The 24,856-nt window shown below is 26.4% G+C and overlaps 1 long non-coding RNA gene across 1 annotated transcript in view; it reads left to right on the top strand.

Annotated features, from left to right (window-relative positions):
• Positions 1-22,941, top strand: part of LOC126278635 (uncharacterized) — a 76,014-nt gene extending 53,073 nt beyond the window's left edge. Inside the window, exon 2 of the long non-coding RNA XR_007550744.1 lies at positions 22,913-22,941. This is a non-coding gene — a long non-coding RNA (uncharacterized LOC126278635). The remainder of the gene's footprint in view (positions 1-22,912) is intronic.
• Positions 22,942-24,856: the final 1,915 nt, after the last annotated feature.

The following is a 24,856-nucleotide window of genomic DNA, read 5'->3' as shown; positions in this document are numbered from 1 at the left end:
GAAGAATAATCCTTGTAGTGCTTGAGTATGATTAGATTCCATTAAACTATGATGTGCTCATGTTACTGTTACTCCTGATGCTAAGAGAATAGCTGTATTAAGTAATGGAATTTGTATAGGGTTAAAGGGTTGAATTCCTATTGGAGGTCATAGTATTCCTAGTTCAATTGTTGGTGCTAATCTTCTTCTAAAGAATGCTCAAAAAAAAGAAACGAAAAATAATACCTCTGATGCAATAAATAAAATTATTCCTCATCGTAATCCAATTGATACAAATCCTGTATGTAATACTTGATATGTTCCTTCTCGTACTACATCTCGTCATCATTGAATTATAGTTAGTAGGGTAATTCCAAATCCAATTATGAATAAGTTAATATTAAATAGGTGGAATCATTTTGCTAGTCCTGATACTAGGACTATTGCTCCAATTGCTCCTGTTAATGGTCAAGGTCTATAGTCTACTAAGTGGAATGGGTGGTTTGAGTGAGTTGTTAACATAGGTTTAATATACTTCTCTAGAATATAGAGTTCTTAGAATTGAGAAAACATAGGCTTGAATTATTGCTACTGCTGATTCTAGAATTAATAGAAGTATTTGTCCAATAATTAGTAATGAGATTAAGTTTATTGCTATAGATGGTCCTGTGTTTCCTAATAAGGTTAATAATAAGTGTCCTGCAATTATATTTGCTGCCAACCGTACTGCTAATGTACCTGGTCGAATAACATTACTAATTGTTTCAATTAGTACTATAAATGATATTAATGCAGGCGGTGTACCTTGTGGTACAAGGTGTGTAAATATATGATTAGTATGGTTAATTCATCCAAATAATATAAATCTTAGCCATATAGGTAGGGCAATTGCAAATGTTAATGCTAAATGTCTTGTTCTAGTAAAAATATAAGGGAATAATCCTATGAAATTGTTAAATAATATTATAATAAAAATTGAGATGAAAATGAATGTTGTTCCATTAAATGATTTTGGTCCAAGAAGTGTTTTAAATTCATTATGTAAGGTTAAATTTAGTTTATTTCAGAGAATGTTAATTCGTGATGGTGTAAGTCAAAATAGTGATGGGATTAATAATAGTCCTAGAAATGTTCTAGTTCAATTTAATGATAAATTAAAGATGTTAGTTGATGGGTCAAATGTTGAGAATAGATTTGTTATCATTTTCAATTTAAGTTTTTTATTTCAATTGTTCCTTTTTCTGCTCTTTTAATAAGGTTAGGTTTAAATGAGAAGAAGTTTATTTGATTAAACAAGATTAATGTAGCTGAAAATATAATGAATAGTGAGAATCATATAAGAGGGGATATTTGAGGGATTTGGATATAATTTCCCCATCAGAAGTAGTCGTTAATTTACTATTATTTGGTTTAAGAGACCATTACTTACTTTCAGTCATCTGATGAATTTCAAGGTGTACTAATTTTTTTTAGTTACTTTAGATTGACACTCTAATGTTATTTATTTTAACTAACTCCTTAAATTATCTTAGATAATCACTTAATAAATAAATTTACTGAAGTTCTTTCAATTACAAATGGTATAAATCTGTGGTTTGCTCCACAGATTTCTGAGCATTGTCCAAAGAATAATCCAGGTCGATTTATTGTGAATGTTCCTTGATTTAACTGACCTGGCGTTGCATCAATTTTAACCCCTAATGCAGGAACTGCTCGTGAGTGTAGAACATCTGATGCTCTTGTTAATACTCGTACTTCTGTATTTATTGGTAGGATTGTTCGGTTATCTACATCTAGTAGTCGGAATCCATCATTTTCTAGGTCTTGTTCTGGTGTTATATAAGTGTCAAATTCTACGTCTATGAAGTCTGAATATTCATATCTTCAATATCATTGTCGTCCAATGGTTTTAATTGTAATTATTGCATCTACTGAATCATCAAGTAAATATAATAGTCGTAATGATGGAAGGGCAATAAAAATTAATGTAATTGCTGGTAAAGCTGTTCAGATTGTTTCAATTAAATGTCCATGAAGTATATTACGGTTAGTATAGGCAATAAATAATATATAACTTAGGGCATAACCTACAATTACTGTAATTAATAATAATACGACCATAGTATGATCATGAAAGAATGATAATTGCTCCATTAATGGTGAAGCTCCATCTTGAAGAGATAAATTTGATCATGTTGCCATTAATAAATATTTTCTAATAAAAGGTCAAACCTTTATTTGTAGAGCTTAAATCTACTGCACTAATCTGCCATATTAGAATATAGAGATTAATGGTAATTCTGAGTAACTATGTTCTGCAGGAGGGTTATTTTGTAGTCATTCTGTTGATCTTCTTATGTTAGCTCTAAATATAATTGCTCGGTTTGTAATCATTCTTTCTCATATAATTACAATGAATATAATGATTCCTACAATAGAAATTGTAGACCCAATTCTTGATACTACGTTTCATGATGTATATGCGTCTGGGTAGTCAGAGTATCGTCGAGGTATTCCTGCTAATCCTAGGAAGTGTTGAGGAAAGAATGTTAAATTTACTCCAATGAATATAATTGTAAATTGGATTTTTAATCATGTATTATTTATAGTTAATCCTGTAAATAGTGGATATCATTGAATGACACCTCCTATAATTGCAAATACGGCTCCTATAGATAATACATAATATTAGATAAACAAAATAAACCAGAAGAACATAAACCATGACCAACCATTAGAGAAAGAGAACCTACACAACCTCATCAATTCATAGTCATCAATCCACCAATAACCATTCTTATATGAGCAACAGAAGAATATGCAATTAAAGACTTTAATCAACCTGACGAAAACAAATAAATCTTACAATAACACCCCCAGATAAACCTAAAGACAATCAAAAATAATTAAACTTTAAACCCAAATAAGAAATAACCTTTATAACACGAAAAATACCATAACCACCTAACTTTAATAAAACACCAGCAAGAATTATTCTACCTGAAATAGGGGCCTCTACATGAGCCTTAGGAAGTCATAAATGAACCAAAAACATAGGTATCTTAACTAAAAAAGCCAAAATTATAAATACATAAAACATAAAATAATAAGAACCAAAATCAACCAATAAAGGAAAATATAAAGTATTAGAAAAATCATAAACCTTAAATAAAACTAATAATAAAGGTAATCTAGCAACCAAAGTATAAAAAATTAAATAAACACCAGCCTGCAAACGCTCAGGTTGATAACCCCAACCCAAAATTAAAAGTAAAGTAGGAACTAATCTAGCCTCAAAAAAATTATAAAAAGAAAGAAGACTTAATCTAGCAAATGAACAATAAAGCATAATTATTAAAATCATAACCATAAAAACCAAAAAATTAGAATGATATGAACTTAAATAAACTGAACCTCTAGCAGTGATTATTAAAGAACAAATCCAAAAACTAAGTAAAATTAAACTAAAAGAAAAATAATCAATACCAAAATAATATCTAATTATATTCAAATCAGCATATGAATAAACACAAATTATAAAAACAAAACCCGACAGAAACATTAAAGAATGAACCAACCATCAACAATTATTTAATAAACAAAGAGGGATCAAAAAAATAGTTATAAATAAATACTTTAACATAAAGATAAACCAAAAGAATTAAAAAAATCATTACCATGAGAACGAATTATTGAAACTAAAATAGAAAGACCTAAAGCACCCTCACAAACAGAAAAAACTAAAAAAATAACAGGAAAAAAATAATCATAATCAAACTCAATAAGAAAAACAATAACTAACATAAATAAAGAAAGAACAATATATTCTAATCTCAAAAGAACCATTAATAAATGTTTACGTTTAGAAGAAAAAACTTAAACACCAGCAAAATAAATCAATAAAGAAGTAAAAATAGATAATATAAACATTAGTTTTAATAGTTTAAAAAAACGCCGGTCTTGTAAACCGGAAATAAGTCCAGCCCCCACTTTTAAAACTTCAGAGGTGGAAAAGCTTCCATCATCGGTCCCCAAAACCGGTATTTTAAATAAACTAACCCCTGAAATGATCAAAATAGTAATTATATCATTATCAAATATAATAAATATTAATTTTATTAAATTAAGACACCCAATATCAATAATGCTTTTTATTATCGTTCAAACCTTCCTAGTTGGATTAATAACAGGAACAATAATAGAAAGATATTGATTATCATATATTTTATTTTTAACATTTCTTGGTGGTATACTAGTATTATTTATTTACATTACAAGAATTGCATCAAACGAAATATTTCAGCCTAAATCAATCACTATAATTATTACATTAATAATGTGAGTATTTATCATATTAATATTAATTATTCTAGATATATCTATATTTATAGACTTTTTCAAAAACACCGAAACTAAAAAAATTATTACTTCAATCAATTATTAAGAAATAACAATATCTTTAGAAAAATTATATAATAGACCAACATTCATTATTACAATAATAATAATAATTTATTTAATTTTAGCAGTTGTTAAAATCACCAATATTAATCAGGGACCTATTCGTAAAATAAGATAATTACTAATGAATAAACCCTTATGATTAAGACATCCTTTAATTAAAATTATTAATAACTCTTTAATTGACTTACCTGCCCCAACAAATATTTCATTTTGATGAAATTTTGGATCCCTATTAGGGTTATGTTTGGTAATTCAAATCGTAACTGGACTATTTTTAGCTATACATTATACATCAAATATTGAAATAGCATTCAGTAGTGTAGTACACATCTGCCGAGACGTAAATAATGGTTGAATTATCCGAACCTTACACGCAAATGGAGCATCTATATTTTTTATTTGTATTTACTTACATGTAGGACGGGGAATTTACTATGGATCTTATATATATATACATACCTGAATAATAGGTACAGTGATTTTATTTTTAGTTATAGCAACTGCATTTATAGGATATGTCTTACCCTGAGGCCAAATATCTTTTTGAGGTGCAACAGTAATTACTAATTTATTATCAGCAATCCCATACTTAGGAACAGATTTAGTCCAATGAGTATGAGGAGGATTCGCTGTTGATAATGCAACATTAAATCGATTCTTCACATTCCATTTTGTATTACCATTTATTATTGCTGCTATAGCAGCAATTCATTTATTTTTTCTTCACCAAACAGGATCTAATAATCCTCTTGGACTAAATGGAGATATTGAAAAAATTCCATTCCATCCATACTTTAGCTTTAAGGATTCTATTACATTTGTAATAATAACATCATTATTAATTATACTATGTTTAATTAATCCTTACCTATTAGGAGATCCAGATAACTTTGTACCTGCCAACCCATTAGTAACACCAGTTCACATTCAACCAGAATGATATTTCCTATTTGCATATGCAATTCTACGATCTATCCCTAATAAGTTAGGAGGTGTTATTGCATTATTTTTATCAATTAGAATCTTAATAATTTTACCATTTTATAATAAAACACCATTCCGAGGCATTCAATTTTACCCTATTAATCAAATTTTATTCTGAATTATAGTAGTTGTTGTATGCTTACTAACGTGAATTGGTAAACGACCTGTTGAAGAACCTTATATTATAACAGGTCAAATCTTAACAATTATTTACTTCACATATTTCTTAATTAATGTCCATGTCACAAACGCATGAGATAAATTAATTAAGGAATAAAGTTAATTAGCTTAGGAAAAGCATATGTTTTGAAAACATAAAATTAGAAGTTTAACTCTTCTATTAACTTTTCTCAAAAAATTTCACTAAACAAATGAGATAAATAAAATCTTTAAACCAACAAAGAAAATAAAAAAATTCAAAGATAAAGGTAAAAAACTTTTTCAAGCTAAGTACATTAATTTATCATAACGGAACCGTGGTAATGTTCCACGAACCCAAATAAAACCAAAAGATATAATAGCAAGCTTAATAAAAAATATAAAAGAATAAAAATCACCGCCCAAAAAAATTAAAGCCAATAACATTCTTATGAAGACAATTCTAGTATATTCAGCTAAAAAAATTAAAGTAAAACCACCCGCACCATACTCAATATTAAATCCTGAAACTAACTCAGATTCCCCTTCAGCAAAATCAAAAGGAGTACGATTAGTTTCGGCTAAGCAAGAAGCAAAACAAGCTAAAGCTAAAGGAAAAGAAATAATAATAAATCAACAATAAAGCTGATAGTTTATAAAATCAAACATATTAAAACTACCAATTAAAATAATTAAAGACAATAAAATTAAAGCTAAACTAACTTCATAAGAAATTGTTTGAGCAACAGAACGAAGAGAACCTAATAATGAATAATTTGAATTAGATGATCAACCAGCAATTATAACAGTATAAACACCTAATCTAGTACAACATAAAAAAAATAAAAATCCATAAGAAAAAGAACACATATAAGTTAAATAAGGAAAAATTACTCAAACGGCTAAAGAAATCATTAAATTAAAAACAGGGGAAAAATAATAAAGTAGGTAATTAGATATAATAGGAATTGACTGCTCCTTACAAATTAACTTAATAGCATCTCTAAATGGCTGAGGAATTCCAACAAAACCTACCTTATTTGGACCCTTTCGAATCTGAATATAACCTAAAACCTTACGCTCTAATAAAATTAAAAAGGCAACACTAATTAAAACACAAATAACCAATAAAAGAAAATTCAAAATAAATATAAATAAATCATAAAGTATCAATACTATTTGTAGAAAAAATCTACATAAATGAATTCTAAATTCAACACATTAATCTGTCAAAATAGTAAATAAATTAATATTAATCAATATAACAAAAAATATTTTAACCATATGGTCCTTTCGTACTAATATGGATTAACAATCTTAGGATAGAAACCGACCTGGCTCACGCCGGTCTGAACTCAGATCATGTAAGAATTTAAAGGTCGAACAGACCTAATCATTGGGCTCCTGCACCCAAAATTTTTCTTAATCCAACATCGAGGTCGCAATCTGCTTTGTCGATATGAGCTCTCAAAAACAATTACGCTGTTATCCCTAAGGTAACTTAATCTTATGATCATAAATTATGGATCAAAATAACAAACATAAATAAATGATATAATAATGAAGAGTTTATCTATTCTTCATGTCACCCCAACAAAACATCATCATTAAATATAGAAAGACAAACAAAAAACTATATAAAAGTAAAATGTCAAGCTCTATAGGGTCTTCTCGTCCTAAAGAAGAATTTAAGCCTTTTGACTCAAAAGTTAAATTCAAAAATTTATTAAGAGACAGTTGATTTCTCGTCAAGCCATTCATTCCAGCCACTAATTAAGAGACTAATGATTATGCTACCTTTGCACGGTCAAAATACCGCGGCTCTTTAAAAATACGCTCAGTGAGCAGGCCAGACCTCAAAATATAAACAAGAGGACATGTTTTTGATAAACAGGCGGAAATCAATTTTGCCTAGTTCCTTATAATAAGTTCACAAGGTAAAAATTTCATACAAATAAATATACTAATTCTATCATTATTACAAAAATTTTAAAATTAAATTAATAATCTTAATAAAAAACCTAAAATATTTATAAAATCAAAATAAAAAATAATGAACTAAAACGTAATCTTAAAGATAGCTGGTTTAAAGCTTACTATTATATTTCTATAAAATAAATTATAGGTTATTAACTTTAAAGCTTATCCCTTATAGAATAAATAAGTTAATATTTTTACTTAAAAAATTAAATAAAAACAAATAACTTTAAAAAATTAAATTTTTTGTTAAGAAACTAGATATATTGGGAAACGATTAACATCTCATTTCTATAAATATTTTAATAATAATTATGATACATTAACTATAAATTATTTATAAATCAACCCAAATCGAGACAAGTAAAATAAATACTAAAATTTTGATAAACCCTGATACAAAAGGTACAATAAATAAAATCTACTTAAAAAAATTTAAAATAATATTTCATAAAACACTTACATTACCAATAAACTATAATTTAAAAAATCATTTCTATAAAATATACTAAGACAAAAATACAATTAAATTATTTGTATTAAATAATTAAATAAACAAAAAATAAATATAATAAAATAAATAATCAAGATATCCTGATTTGCACAGAAAAATTTTCAGTGTAAATGAAACACTTTACTAATAAGTTATATCTTGAAACTCTTCCTAGATACACTTTCCAGTACATCTACTATGTTACGACTTATCTCATCTAAATTGAAGCTACTTTAAAATAAAATAGAATAATCAATAATGAGAGCGACGGGCGATGTGGACACATCTCAGAGCCAATATCAGTTAAATTAAATAAATTAAATTACTATCAAATCCACCTTCATTAACAGTATTTCACTATCAAATCCGTTATAAACAAAAATCTATTGTAACCCACCTCCTCTTAACTATAAGCTGCACCTTGACGTGAAATATTTTATAATTATAAATCTTGAGAATTATAACTCTAAAAAGATTCTCTGATAACGGAGATATACAAACAAATAAATTAAGTAGAGTAAATCGTGTATTATCAATCATGGGGTAGGTTCCTCTGAATGGAATGAGATACCGCCAAATTCTTTGGGTTTAAAGACCTTAACTAATAGTACCCTGGTAAATATAATTAACATTTAAAATAATAGGGTATCTAATCCTAGTTTATTATTTATATTTCACAGATTCATAAAAAGGGCCACAAATAAATTTTAACATTTCACCTTACAAATTTATATTTCAACCCTAATAATATAAACAACTGTTTTAACCAATAATATTCACTTGTATCAATCGTATAACCGCGGCTGCTGGCACGAATTATGCCGATACTAAATCAATTGCTAAATCCAAAATCACTTGATAATTAAATCAAATTACTGCAAAAAGAACATTTAGTCTAACAAAACTTACATATAATACAAAGAAAAAGTGAATAAACAAGCAAGAATAAAACTTTTAAAAATAAAAAATAAGAAAATTTTAAATCTATTAATTCAGGAAAAAATAAAAGATTCAAATATTTAAAGAAAAAAAAAGAAAAAAACCACAAACATTAACAAAAAAAAAGAAACGCCCCTATGTATGACCACAACAACTTCTCTATTATATATGATTAAAGATTAATATGGAACATGTATAGCAATAATTGTATTATATTCTTTCTTATTTAATCTTTCTTTTCACTAATAAATAAAGAAAGATTAAATAATATAATAAATATATTTTATACAATTATGTAATTTAATATAATATGTTATTAATATGAATTCTTTTTTTTATATTAAGTTAACTTTCATATATATTAGTTAAATAATCTAATTATAGATAATTTACATAATTATATTATTATAATTAATATAATTATTTATATTCATTATAATATTTTATATTTAAATTAATAATTTTATTTATTATATCCAATTATAATAATATTAAATATTAAATTACATATTATTATATATATTATATTATAATAACCTATTTTAAGCTAAAAACATAAGTAGCTATAATCCTAGGTAAATAATTGCATTAAAATAATCAATTGATAATGGTAAGATGAACTTATAATACTTTAATTTCAATTAAATGTAATATATTAATATAAATTATTTATTATATATATATATATAAAAAATAAAATGAGCAGGATAAATTAATCCTAATTAAACAAAATAATACATAAAAGAATTTAAAAAAAAACTTTCGATTTATATATTAAATAAATGAAGTGCCTGATTAAAGGGTTACCTTGATAGGGTAAATAAAGTAAATAAAATTACCTTCATTAAAATTACATAAGATAGAATTAAACTACCTCCTTTAGTACCAAAAACTAACGTGCATCATACACCTTAATGTAAAAAGGTAAGCTAAACAAGCTAATGGGTTCATACCCCATTTATAGAGGTATCAATCCTCTCCTTTTTAATGACCAACAACTCTACAAAACTTCTCTTCCTATCAACATTAATGATAGGAACGATCCTGTCCATTTCATCAAATTCCTGATTTGGGGTTTGAATAGGACTTGAGATCAACTTACTTTCATTTATTCCGCTCCTAACAAGAAATAAAAATATAATAATAAATGAATCATCAATTAAATATTTTATTGTCCAAGCAATAGCATCGACAATATTATTATTTTCAATTTTGCTGATTCAAATAAAATATCCCATGGGATGGGAAACAGAATTTATCCCATCAATAATAATTAGATCTAGACTATTATTAAAGATTGGAGCTGCACCTTTCCATTTCTGATTTCCAGAAGTTATAGGAGCATCAAGATGAAATAATTGTTTAACATTAATAACATGACAAAAAATCGCCCCAATAATGGTCTTATCTTATTTTATTCAATTAAGAACTTTTATTTGAACAATTATTATCTTAAGAATTATTATTGGGGCAATAGGAGGTTTAAATCAAACATCCTTACGACAACTTTTAGCATATTCATCAATCAGACATCTAGGTTGAATAATTATATCATTAACAGTCAGAGAAAACATCTGAGAACTATACTTCACTATTTACTCAATATTAAGATTAATTATAGTTTTATTATTTAAGCAAATAAATTTATTTTTCATAAATCAAATTTATTCAGCCAGAAATATAAAAACCGAAATTAAATTCATAATATTCTTATCTTTATTATCTTTAGGTGGACTACCACCATTCCTTGGATTCTTACCAAAATGAATTGTAATACAATCATTAATAGAAAACAATATAAAAACTATTATAACTATTATAGTTGTATTTACTACAATTACACTCTACTACTATATACGTATTAGATTCTCAGCTCTAATTATATCATACACAGAAAATTCGTGATCTATAAAGATAAAGTCCCAAAAATCAAGAATCATTCTTCCTATAACAGTAATAATTTCAACAATAGGATTGATTTCAACATCAACCTTAATTTCATTATACTAAGGACTTAAGTTAATCAAACTAATAACCTTCAAAGTTATAATTAAAAGTATAATCTTTTAGGCCTTAGTAAAATTTTACACCTCTAGAATTGCAGTCTAGAATCATAATTGAATATAAGACCTAAATATGATAAGAGAGAAAACATCTCATAAGTAGATTTACAGTCTACCACCTAAAATTCAGCCATCTTACCGCAAAAATGATTATTCTCAACAAACCATAAGGACATTGGTACTTTATACTTCATATTTGGAGCATGAGCAGGAATAGTAGGAACATCAATAAGAATACTTATTCGTGCTGAACTTGGCCAACCCGGATCTCTAATTGGGGATGACCAGATTTATAATGTTATTATTACAGCTCACGCATTCGTAATAATTTTCTTTATAGTAATACCTATTAAAATTGGTGGATTTGGTAATTGACTTGTTCCACTAATAATTGGTGCACCAGATATAGCATTTCCACGAATAAATAATATAAGTTTTTGATTACTACCACCTTCACTAACCCTTCTTCTTACATCTTCTATAGTAGATAATGGTGCTGGTACAGGATGAACAGTTTACCCTCCTCTAGCAGGAGCTATTGCACACGGGGGTGCATCTGTAGATCTAGCTATTTTTTCACTGCACTTAGCAGGTGTATCATCTATTCTTGGTGCAGTGAATTTCATTACAACAGCAATTAATATACGATCAGAAAGTATAACTTTAGATCAAACACCTTTATTTGTATGATCTGTAGCTATTACAGCATTACTTCTCCTTCTTTCACTTCCAGTTTTAGCAGGAGCTATTACTATATTATTAACAGATCGAAATTTAAATACATCATTCTTTGACCTCGACGATACTCTGACTACCCAGACGCATATACATCATGAAACGTAGTATCAAGAATTGGGTCTACAATTTCTATTGTAGGAATCATTATATTCATTGTAATTATATGAGAAAGAATGATTACAAACCGAGCAATTATATTTAGAGCTAACATAAGAAGATCAACAGAATGACTACAAAATAACCCTCCTGCAGAACATAGTTACTCAGAATTACCATTAATCTCTAGATTCTAATATGGCAGATTAGTGCAGTAGATTTAAGCTCTACAAATAAAGGTTTGACCTTTTATTAGAATATATTTATTAATGGCAACATGATCAAATTTATCTCTTCAAGATGGAGCTTCACCATTAATGGAGCAATTATCATTCTTTCATGATCATACTATGGTCGTATTATTATTAATTACAGTAATTGTAGGTTATGCCCTAAGTTATATATTATTTATTGCCTATACTAACCGTAATATACTTCATGGACATTTAATTGAAACAATCTGAACAGCTTTACCAGCAATTACATTAATTTTTATTGCCCTTCCATCATTACGACTATTATATTTACTTGATGATTCAGTAGATGCAATAATTACAATTAAAACCATTGGACGACAATGATATTGAAGATATGAATATTCAGACTTCATAGACGTAGAATTTGACACTTATATAACACCAGAACAAGACCTAGAAAATGGTGGATTCCGACTACTAGATGTAGATATCCGAACAATCCTACCAATAAATACAGAAGTACGAGTATTAACAAGAGCATCAGATGTTCTACACTCATGAGCAGTTCCTGCATTAGGGGTTAAAATTGATGCAACGCCAGGTCGGTTAAATCAAGGAACATTCACAATAAATCGACCTGGATTATTCTTTGGACAATGCTCAGAAATCTGTGGAGCAAACCGCAGATTTATACCAATTGTAATTGAAAGAACTTCAGTAAATTTATTTATTAAGTGATTATCTAAGATAATTTAAGGAGTTAGTTAAAATAAATAACATTAGAGTGTCAATCTAAAGTAACTAAAAAAAATTAGTACACCTTGAAATTCATCAGATGACTGAAAGTAAGTAATGGTCTCTTAAACCAAATAATAGTAAATTAACGACTACTTCTGATGGGGAAATTATATCCAAATCCCTCAAATATCCCCTCTTATATGATTCTCACTATTCATTATATTTTCAGCTACATTAATCTTGTTTAATCAAATAAACTTCTTCTCATTTAAACCTAACCTTATTAAAAGAGCAGAAAAAGGAACAATTGAAATAAAAAACTTAAATTGAAAATGATAACAAATCTATTCTCAACATTTGACCCATCAACTAACATCTTTAATTTATCATTAAATTGAACTAGAACATTTCTAGGACTATTATTAATCCCATCACTATTTTGACTTACACCATCACGAATTAACATTATCTGAAATAAACTAAATTTAACCTTACATAATGAATTTAAAACACTTCTTGGACCAAAATCATTTAATGGAACAACATTCATTTTCATCTCAATTTTTATTATAATATTATTTAACAATTTCATAGGATTATTCCCTTATATTTTTACTAGAACAAGACATTTAGCATTAACATTTGCAATTGCCCTACCTATATGGCTAAGATTTATATTATTTGGATGAATTAACCATACTAATCATATATTTACACACCTTGTACCACAAGGTACACCGCCTGCATTAATATCATTTATAGTACTAATTGAAACAGTTAGTAATGTTATTCGACCAGGTACATTAGCAGTACGGTTGGCAGCAAATATAATTGCAGGACACTTATTATTAACCTTATTAGGAAACACAGGACCATCTATAGCAATAAACTTAATCTCATTACTAATTATTGGACAAATACTTCTATTAATTCTAGAATCAGCAGTAGCAATAATTCAAGCCTATGTTTTCTCAATCCTAAGAACTCTATATTCTAGAGAAGTATATTAAACCTATGTTAACAACTCACTCAAACCACCCATTCCACTTAGTAGACTATAGACCTTGACCATTAACAGGAGCAATTGGAGCAATAGTCCTAGTATCAGGACTAGCAAAATGATTCCACCTATTTAATATTAACTTATTCATAATTGGATTTGGAATTACCCTACTAACTATAATTCAATGATGACGAGATGTAGTACGAGAAGGAACATATCAAGGATTACATACAGGATTTGTATCAATTGGATTACGATGAGGAATAATTTTATTTATTGCATCAGAGGTATTATTTTTCGTTTCTTTTTTTTGAGCATTCTTTAGAAGAAGATTAGCACCAACAATTGAACTAGGAATACTATGACCTCCAATAGGAATTCAACCCTTTAACCCTATACAAATTCCATTACTTAATACAGCTATTCTTTTAGCATCAGGAGTAACAGTAACATGAGCACATCATAGTTTAATGGAATCTAATCATACTCAAGCACTACAAGGATTATTCTTCACAGTGTTATTAGGACTATACTTTACAATACTTCAAGCATATGAATATTGAGAAGCACCTTTTACCATTGCAGATGCAGTTTATGGATCAACATTCTTTGTTGCAACAGGATTCCATGGTTTACACGTAATTATTGGAACAATCTTTTTATCAACATGTCTACTTCGACACTCAATAAATCAATTTTCACCAAGACATCACTTTGGATTTGAAGCAGCAGCATGATACTGACACTTCGTAGACGTAGTATGATTATTCTTATATATCTCTATTTATTGATGAGGTAGATAATTGTTTTTCTAGTATAAATAGTACATTTAACTTCCAATCAGAAAGCTTGATATAAATCAAGAAAAACAATTCTAATTCTATCAACAAGAGTTTTCATTAGATTTATTATTCCAATAATTGTTATAATCCTGGCAACAACACTATCAAAAAAATTAATTAATGATCGAGAAAAAAGATCACCATTTGAATGTGGGTTTGATCCAAAAAGATCAGCACGAATACCATTCTCAATACGATTCTTCCTAATCGCAGTAATCTTTTTAATTTTTGATGTAGAAATTGCACTAATTCTAACAATTGTAATTATTTTTAAAACTTCAGACATTATAATCTGAACAGTATCAACAATATTTTTTATTCTAGTTCTATTAGGAGGACTATACCATGAATGAAACCAAGGAGCATTACAATGAGCAGAATAAAGGGTTGTAGTTAAATATAACATTTGGGTTGCATTCAAAAAGTATTGATATTATCAATCAACCTTAAATAGAATAAGAAGCGAAATATTGCAGTCAGTTTCGACCTGGAAGATTGGTATGTACTACCCTTATTCTTATTAATTGAAGCCAAAAAGAGGCGTATTACTGTTAATAATATAATTGAACTATAATAGTTCCAATTAAGGAAATGTAAAGCCAATATGAAAGCTGCAAACTTTTTATATTAGCGGTTAAACTCCGTTAACATTTCTAAAATTTATATAGTTTAAATAAAACATTACATTTTCACTGTAAAAATAATATATCTATATTTATAAATACTTAAAAGTAAAAATACTTCCTTAACATCTTCAGTGTCACGCTCTAATTATAAGCTATTTAAGTAAACGAAAAACAATATTACCAAAATAAATATTCAAAAAATAAAAGTTAAAAGATAAATCTTGAAATTAGAATCATATCAACCTTGAATATAACCAATTAAATAAATAAATAATCTATATAAACCTTGACCACCAAGTAATTCACCTCAACCATAATCAAATGACTTAGATGAATAATAACCTATTTTTAAAGGAATATATCTAATAAACTTAGTTGAAAGAAAAGGTATAAATCATATAGAACCAGCAAATCTAACAAAAGAAAGTATACTTAAAGAAAATAAATTATGAGAAAAATACAAAATTAGAAATCAGATAACCTAAATAAGCACCTAAAATAACAACTGTAATAGTTAAAAACTTTAAATAATAAGGTAAAGCAATCACATGAGGAATAGGAAAAATTAATCAAGATAAAAGACTACCACCAAAAACAGCAACAAACAATAGACCAATTATTCCAAATGAAATATAATAACCCTTATCATCAAAAGAAAATCTAGAATAAAAATTATTATCACCAGATATTGAATAATAAAACAAACGAAAAGAATAAGAAGCAGTTAAACCAGTAGAAAAAAAATAAAGAAAAAAAATTAAACAATTAATTCATCTTAAACAAACCATCTCAAGAATTAAATCCTTTGAATAAAATCCCGCTAAAAAAGGTATTCCACACAAAGATAAACTAGAAACATTAAAACAAACTGAAGTTAAAGGTATGAAATTAACAATTGATCCTATAAAACGAACATCCTGAGAATCCTTCAAATTATGAATTATTGAACCTGCACATATAAATAATAATGCCTTAAATAAAGCATGAGCCAATAAATGAAAAAATGCAAGCTTTGGATAACCTATAGCCAAAATTCTTATTATTAAACCAAGTTGTCTTAAAGTAGAAAGAGCAATAATCTTCTTTAAATCAAACTCAAAATTAGCGCCCAATCCAGCCATAAATATAGTTATACAACCAATTAAAAGTAAAAATCAACCACAATTATAGGTATCCAATATTGGTCTAAAACGAATTAATAAATAAACACCAGCAGTAACAAGAGTAGAAGAATGAACTAAAGCAGAAACAGGAGTAGGAGCTGCTATAGCAGCAGGAAGTCATGAAGAGAAAGGAATCTGAGCTCTCTTAGTTATAGCTGCTAAAACAATTAATATAGTAATGAGCTTTATTTCAAAAGAATTAGAAATAAAATCATAATAATAAATATAATTTCAACCACCAAAATTTAACATTCATGCAATAGAAATTAAAATAGCAACATCACCAATACGATTAGAAAGTGCAGTTAATATACCAGCACTATAAGATTTTACATTTTGATAATAAATAACTAAACAATACGAAACTAAACCTAAACCATCTCAACCTAATAAAATTCTAATTAAGTTAGGACTAATAATTAAAAAACCTATAGAAAGAATAAATATTAAAACAATAATAATAAAACGATTTATATTCTTTTCACCAGATATATAATCCTCTCTATAATAAATAACCAAAGAAGAAATATATATAACAAAAGATATAAAAATAAGAGATATTCAATCCAAAATTAAAGTTATAACAACTATAGAACCATTTAAATTGAAAAGCTCTCACTCAACAAAAACTCTATAATCAATTATTAAATAATAAATACCTAAAATAAAAATTATAGTTCTCGAAATAAACAAAGAAAAAAACTCAAAGAACAAATAGAAAATAAATTCACGGCCTAAGATGAAAAACTTCATATCATTGATTCCACAAAACAATATTTTTAATTAAAATACTTAAGCAAACTAAACAAAGAAATATTCATCCTTTAAACAGAGAATATTTAAAGGCAATCAATGTAAAAATAAAAGATGATATTCACGAAAATAACCAAGAGAACAAGTATAAACACCAGAATAATAATTCCCATGCTGAGAATAAGAATATATATACAAAGTATAAACAGCTCTAAAAAAAGATAAAAAAATCAAAGTAAAGAATCTAAAAGAAGATCAAGATATAATTCTATTTAATAATCTAATTTCACCTACCAAATTTAAAGAAGGAGGAGCAGCCATATTTGATGATCTTAAAAGAAATCATCATAAAGCCATTCTTGGCATCAAATTAATTATACCCTTGTTAATTAATAATCTTCGTCTACCTAAACGTTCATAAATAATATTAGATAAACAAAATAAACCAGAAGAACATAAACCATGACCAACCATTAGAGAAAGAGAACCTACACAACCTCATCAATTCATAGTCATCAATCCACCAATAACCATTCTTATATGAGCAACAGAAGAATATGCAATTAAAGACTTTACATCAACCTGACGAAAACAAATAAATCTTACAATAACACCCCCAGGTAAACCTAAAGACAATCAAAAATAATTAAACTTTAAACCCAAATAAGAAATAACCTTTATAACACGAAAAATACCATAACCACCTAACTTTAATAAAACACCAGCAAGAATTTTTCTACCTGAAATAGGGGCCTCTACATGAGCCTTAGGAAGTCATAAATGAACCAAAAACATAGGTATCTTAACTAAAAAAGCCAAAATTATAAATACATAAAACATAAAATAATAAGAACCAAAATCAACCAATAAAGGAAAATATAAAGTATTAGAAAAATCATAAACCTTAAATAAAACTAATAATAAAGGTAATCTAGCAACCAAAGTATAAAAAATTAAATAAACACCAGCCTGCAAACGCTCAGGTTGATAACCCCAACCCAAAATTAAAAGTAAAGTAGGAACTAATCTAGCCTCAAAAAAAATATAAAAAGAAAGAAGACTTAATCTAGCAAATGAACAATAAAGCGTAATTATTAAAATCAAAACCATAAAAACAAAAAAATTAGAATGATATGAACTTAAATAAACTGAACCTCTAGCAGTGATTATTAAAGAACAAATCCAAAAACTAAGTAAAATTAAACTAAAAGAAAAATAATCAATACCAAAATAATATCTAATTATATTCAAATCAGCATATGAATAAACACAAATTATAAAAACAAAACCCGACAGAAACATTAAAGAATGAACCAACCATCAACAATTATTTAATAAACAAAGAGGGATCAAAAAATAGTTATAAATAAATACTTTAACATAAAGATCAACCAAAAGAATTAAAAAAATCATTACCATGAGAACGAATTATTGAAACTAAAATAGAAAGACCTAAAGCACCCTCACAAACAGAAAAAACTAAAAAAATAACAGGAAAAAAATAATCATAATCAAACTCAATAAGAAAAACAATAGCTAACATAAATAAAGAAAGAACAATGTATTCTAATCTCAAAAGAACCATTAATAAATGTTTACGTTTAGAAGAAAAAACATAAACACCAGCAAAATAAATCAATAAAGAAGTAAAAATAGAGAATATAAACATTAGTTTTAATAGTTTAAAAAAAACGCCGGTCTTGTAAACCGGAAATAAGTCCAGCCCCCACTTTTAAAACTTCAGAGGTGGAAAAGCTTCCACCATCGGTCCCCAAAACCGGTATTTTAAATAAAGTAACCCCTGAAATGATCAAAATAATAATTATATCATTATCAAATGTAATAAATATTAATTTTATTAAATTAAGACACCCAATATCAATTATGCTTTTTATTATCCTTCAAACCTTCCTAGTTGGATTAATAACAGGAACAATAATAGAAAGATATTGATTATCATATATTTTATTTTTAACATTTCTTGGTGGTATACTAGTATTATTTATTTACATTACAAGAATTGCATCAAACGAAATATTTCAGCCTAAATCAATCACTATAATTATTACATTAATAATGTGAGTATTTATCATATTAATATTAATTATTCTAGATATATCTATATTTATAGACTTTTTCAAAAACACCGAAACTATAAATATTGATAATTCAATCAATTATCAAGAAATAACAATATCTTTAGAAAAATTATATAATAGACCAACATTCATTATTACAATAATAATAATAATTTATTTATTTTTAGCACTACTAGCAGTTGTTAAAATCACCAATATTAATCAGGGACCTATTCGTAAAATAAGATAATTACTAATGAATAAACCCTTACGATTAAGACATCCTTTAATTAAAATTATTAATAACTCTTTAATTGACTTACCTGCCCCAACAAATATTTCATTTTGATGAAATTTTGGATCCCTATTAGGGTTATGTTTGGTAATTCAATACGTAACTGGACTATTTTTAGCTATACATTATACATCAAATATTGAAATAGCATTCAGTAGTGTAGTACACATCTGCCGAGACGTAAATAATGGTTGAATTATCCGAACCTTACACGCAAATGGAGCATCTATATTTTTTATTTGTATTTACTTACATGTAGGACGGGGAATATACTATGGATCTTATATATATATATACATACCTGAATAATTGGTACAGTGATTTTAGTTTTAGTTATAGCAACTGCATTTATAGGATATGTCTTACCCTGAGGCCAAATATCTTTTTGAGGTGCAACAGTAATTACTAATTTATTATCAGCAATCCCATACTTAGGAACAGATTTAGTCCAATGAGTATGAGGAGGATTCGCTGTTGATAATGCAACATTAAATCGATTCTTCACATTCCATTTTGTATTACCATTTATTATTGCTGCTATAGCAGCAATTCATTTATTTTTTCTTCACCAAACAGGATCTAATAATCCTCTTGGACTAAATGGAGATATTGAAAAAATTCCATTCCATCCATACTTTACCTTTAAGGATTCTATTACATTTGTAATAATAACATCATTATTAATTATACTATGTTTAATTAATCCTTACCTATTAGGAGATCCAGATAACTTTGTACCTGCCAACCCATTAGTAACACCAATTCACATTCAACCAGAATGATATTTCCTATTTGCATATGCAATTCTACGATCTATCCCTAATAAGTTAGGAGGTGTTATTGCATTATTTTTATCAATTAGAATCTTAATAATTTTACCATTTTATAATAAAACACCATTCCGAGGCATTCAATTTTACCCTATTAATCAAATATTATTCTGAATTATAGTAGTTGTTGTATGCTTACTAACGTGAATTGGTAAACGACCTGTTGAAGAACCTTATATTATAACAGGTCAAATCTTAACAATTATTTACTTCACATATTTCTTAATTAATTTCCATGTCGCAAACGCATGAGATAAATTAATTAAGGAATAAAGTTAATTAGCTTAGGAAAAGCATATGTTTTGAAAACATAAAATTAGAAGTTTAACTCTTCTATTAACTTTTCTCAAAAAATTTCACTAAACAAATGAGATAAATAAAATCTTTAAACCAACAAAGAAAATAAAAAAATTCAAAGATAAAGGTAAAAAACTTTTTCAAGCTAAGTACATTAATTTATCATAACGGAACCGTGGTAATGTTCCACGAACCCAAATAAAACCAAAAGATATAATAGCAAGCTTAATAAAAAATATAAAAGAATAAAAATCACCGCCCAAAAAAATTAAAGCCAATAACATTCTTATGAAGACAATTCTAGTATTTTCAGCTAAAAAAATTAAAGTAAAACCACCCGCACCATACTCAATATTAAATCCTGAAACTAAATCAGATTCCCCTTCAGCAAAATCAAAAGGAGTACGATTAGTTTCAGCTAAGCAAGAAGCAAAACAAGCTAAAGCTAAAGGAAAAGAAATAATAATAAATCAACAATAAAGCTGATAGTTTATAAAATCAAACATATTAAAACTACCAATTAAAATAATTAAAGACAATAAAATTAAAGCTAAACTAACTTCATAAGAAATTGTTTGAGCAACAGAACGAAGAGAACCTAATAATGAATAATTTGAATTAGAAGATCAACCAGCAATTATAACAGTATAAACACCTAATCTAGTACAACATAAAAAAAATAAAAATCCATAAGAAAAAGAACACATATAAGTTAAATAAGGAAAAATTACTCAAACGGCTAAAGAAATCATTAAATTAAAAACAGGGGAAAAATAATAAAGTAGGTAATTAGATATAATAGGAATTGGCTGCTCCTTACAAATTAACTTAATAGCATCTCTAAATGGCTGAGGAATTCCAACAAAACCTACCTTATTTGGACCCTTTCGAATCTGAATATAACCTAAAACCTTACACTCTAATAAAGTTAAAAAGGCAACACTAATTAAAACACAAATAACCAATAAAAGAAAATTCAAAATAAATATAAATAAATCATAAAGTATCAATACTATTTGTAGAAAAAATCTACATAAATGAATTCTAAATTCAACACATTAATCTGTCAAACTAGTAAATAAATTAATATTAATCAATATAACAAAAAATATTTTAACCATATGGTCCTTTCGTACTAATATGGATTAACAATCTTAGGATAGAAACCGACCTGGCTCACGCCGGTCTGAACTCAGATCATGTAAGAATTTAAAGGTCGAACAGACCTAATCATTGGGCTCCTGCACCCAAAATTTTTCTTAATCCAACATCGAGGTCGCAATCTGCTTTGTCGATATGAGCTCTCAAAAACAATTACGCTGTTATCCCTAAGGTAACTTAATCTTATGATCATAAATTATGGATCAAAATAACAAACATAAATAAATGATATAATAATGAAGAGTTTATCTATTCTTCATGTCACCCCAACAAAACATCATCATTAAATATAGAAAGACAAACAAAAAACTATATAAAAGTAAAATGTCAAGCTCTATAGGGTCTTCTCGTCCTAAAGAAGAATTTAAGCCTTTTGACTCAAAAGTTAAATTCAAAAATTTATTAAGAGACAGTTGATTTCTCGTCAAGCCATTCATTCCAGCCACTAATTAAGAGACTAATGATTATGCTACCTTTGCACGGTCAAAATACCGCGGCTCTTTAAAAATACGCTCAGTGAGCAGGCCAGACCTCAAAATACAAACAAGAGGACATGTTTTTGATAAACAGGCGGAAATCAATTTTGCCTAGTTCCTTATAATAAGTTCACAAGGTAAAAATTTCATACAAATAAATATACTAATTCTATCATTATTACAAAAATTATAAAATTAAATTAATAATCTTAATAAAAAACCTAAAATATTTATAAAATCAAAATAAAAAATAATGAACTAAAACGTAATCTTAAAGATAGCTGGTTTAAAGCTTACTATTATATTTCTATAAAATAAATTATAGGTTATTAACTTTAAAGCTTATCCCTTATAGAATAAATAAGTTAATATTTTTACTTAAAAAATTAAATAAAAACAAATAACTTTAAAAAATTAAATTTTTTGTTAAGAAACTAGATATATTGGGAAACGATTAACATCTCATTTCTATAAATATTTTAATAATAATTATGATACATTAACTATAAATTATTTATAAATCAACCCAAATCGAGACAAGTAAAATAAATACTAAAATTTTGATAAACCCTGTTACAAAAGGTACAATAAATAAAATCTACTTAAAAAAATTTAAAATAATATTTCATAAAACACTTACATTACCAATAAACTATAATTTAAAAAATCAATTCTATAAAATATACTAAGACAAAAATACAATAAAATTATTTATATTAAATAATTAAATAAACAAAAAATAAATATAATAAAATAAATAATCAAGATATCCTGATTTGCACAGAAAAATTTTCAGTGTAAATGAAACACTTTACTAATAAGTTATATCTTGAAACTCTTCCTAGATACACTTTCCAGTACATCTACTATGTTACGACTTATCTCATCTAAATTGAAGCTACTTTAAAATAAAATAGAATAATCAATAATGAGAGCGACGGGCGATGTGTACACATCTCAGAGCCAATATCAGTTAAATTAAATAAATTAAATTACTATCAAATCCACCTTCATTAACAGTATTTCACTATCAAATCCGTTATAAACAAAAATCTATTGTAACCCACCTCCTCTTAACTATAAGCTGCACCTTGACCTGAAATATTTTATAATTATAAATCTTGAGAATTATATCTCTAAAAATATTCTCTGATAACGGAGATATACAAACAAATAAATTAAGTAGAGTAAATCGTGTATTATCAATCATGGGGTACGTTCCTCTGAATGGAATGAGATACCGCCAAATTCTTTGGGTTTAAAGACCTTAACTAATAGTACCCTGGTAAATATAATTAACATTTAAAATAATAGGGTATCTAATCCTAGTTTATTATTTAAATTTCACAGATTCATAAAAAGGGCCACAAATAAATTTTAACATTTCACCTTACAAATTTATATTTCAACCCTAATAATATAAACAACTGTTTTAACCAATAATATTCACTTGTATCAATCGTATAACCGCGGCTGCTGGCACGAATTATGCCGATACTAAATCAATTGCTAAATCCAAAATCACTTGATAATTAAATCAAATTACTGCAAAAAGAACATTTAGTCTAACAAAACTTACATATAATACAAAGAAAAAGTGAATAAACAAGCAAGAATAAAACTTTTAAAAATAAAAAATAAGAAAATTTTAAATCTATTAATTCAGGAAAAAATAAAAGATTCAAATATTTAAAGAAAAAAAAGAAAAAAACCACAAACATTAACAAAAAAAAAAGAAACGCCCCTATGTATGACCACAACAACTTCTCTATTATATATAATTAAAGATTAATATGGAACATGTATAGCAATAAATGTATTATATTCTTTCTTATTTAATCTTTCTTTTCACTAATAAATAAAGAAAGATTAAATAATATAATAAATATATTTTATATAATTAAGTAATTTAATATAATATGTTAATAATATGAATTCTTTTTTTATATTAAGTTAACTTTCATATATATTTGTTAAATAATCTAATTATAGATAATTTACATAATTATATTATTATAATTAATATAATTATTTATATTAATAATAATATTTTATATTTAAATTAATAATTTTATTTATTATATCCAATTATAATAATATTAAATATTAAATTACATATTATTATATATATTATATTATAATAACCTATTTTAAGCTAAAAACATAAGTAGCTATAATCCTAGGTAAATAATTGCATTAAAATAATCAATTGATAATGGTAAGATGAACTTATAATACTTTAATTTCAATTAAATGTAATATATTAATATAAATTATTTATTATATATATATATATAAAAAAATAAAATGAGCAGGATAAATTAATCCTAATTAAACAAAATAATACATAAAAGAATTTCAAAAAAAATTTCGATTTATATATTAAATAAATGAAGTGCCTGATTAAAGGGTTACCTTGATAGGGTAAATAAAGTAAATAAAATTACCTTCATTAAAATTACATAAGATAGAATTAAACTACCTCCTTTAGTATCAAAAACTAACGTGCATCATACACCTTAATGT

The sequence above is a fragment of the Schistocerca gregaria genome, chromosome 6, assembly GCF_023897955.1.
Source record: "Schistocerca gregaria isolate iqSchGreg1 chromosome 6, iqSchGreg1.2, whole genome shotgun sequence".
In the NCBI taxonomy this organism is placed as follows: Eukaryota; Metazoa; Arthropoda; class Insecta; order Orthoptera; family Acrididae; genus Schistocerca; species Schistocerca gregaria.
The sequence above is the reverse complement of the archived record's forward strand: the minus strand, read 5'-3'. Positions and strand labels throughout refer to the sequence as shown.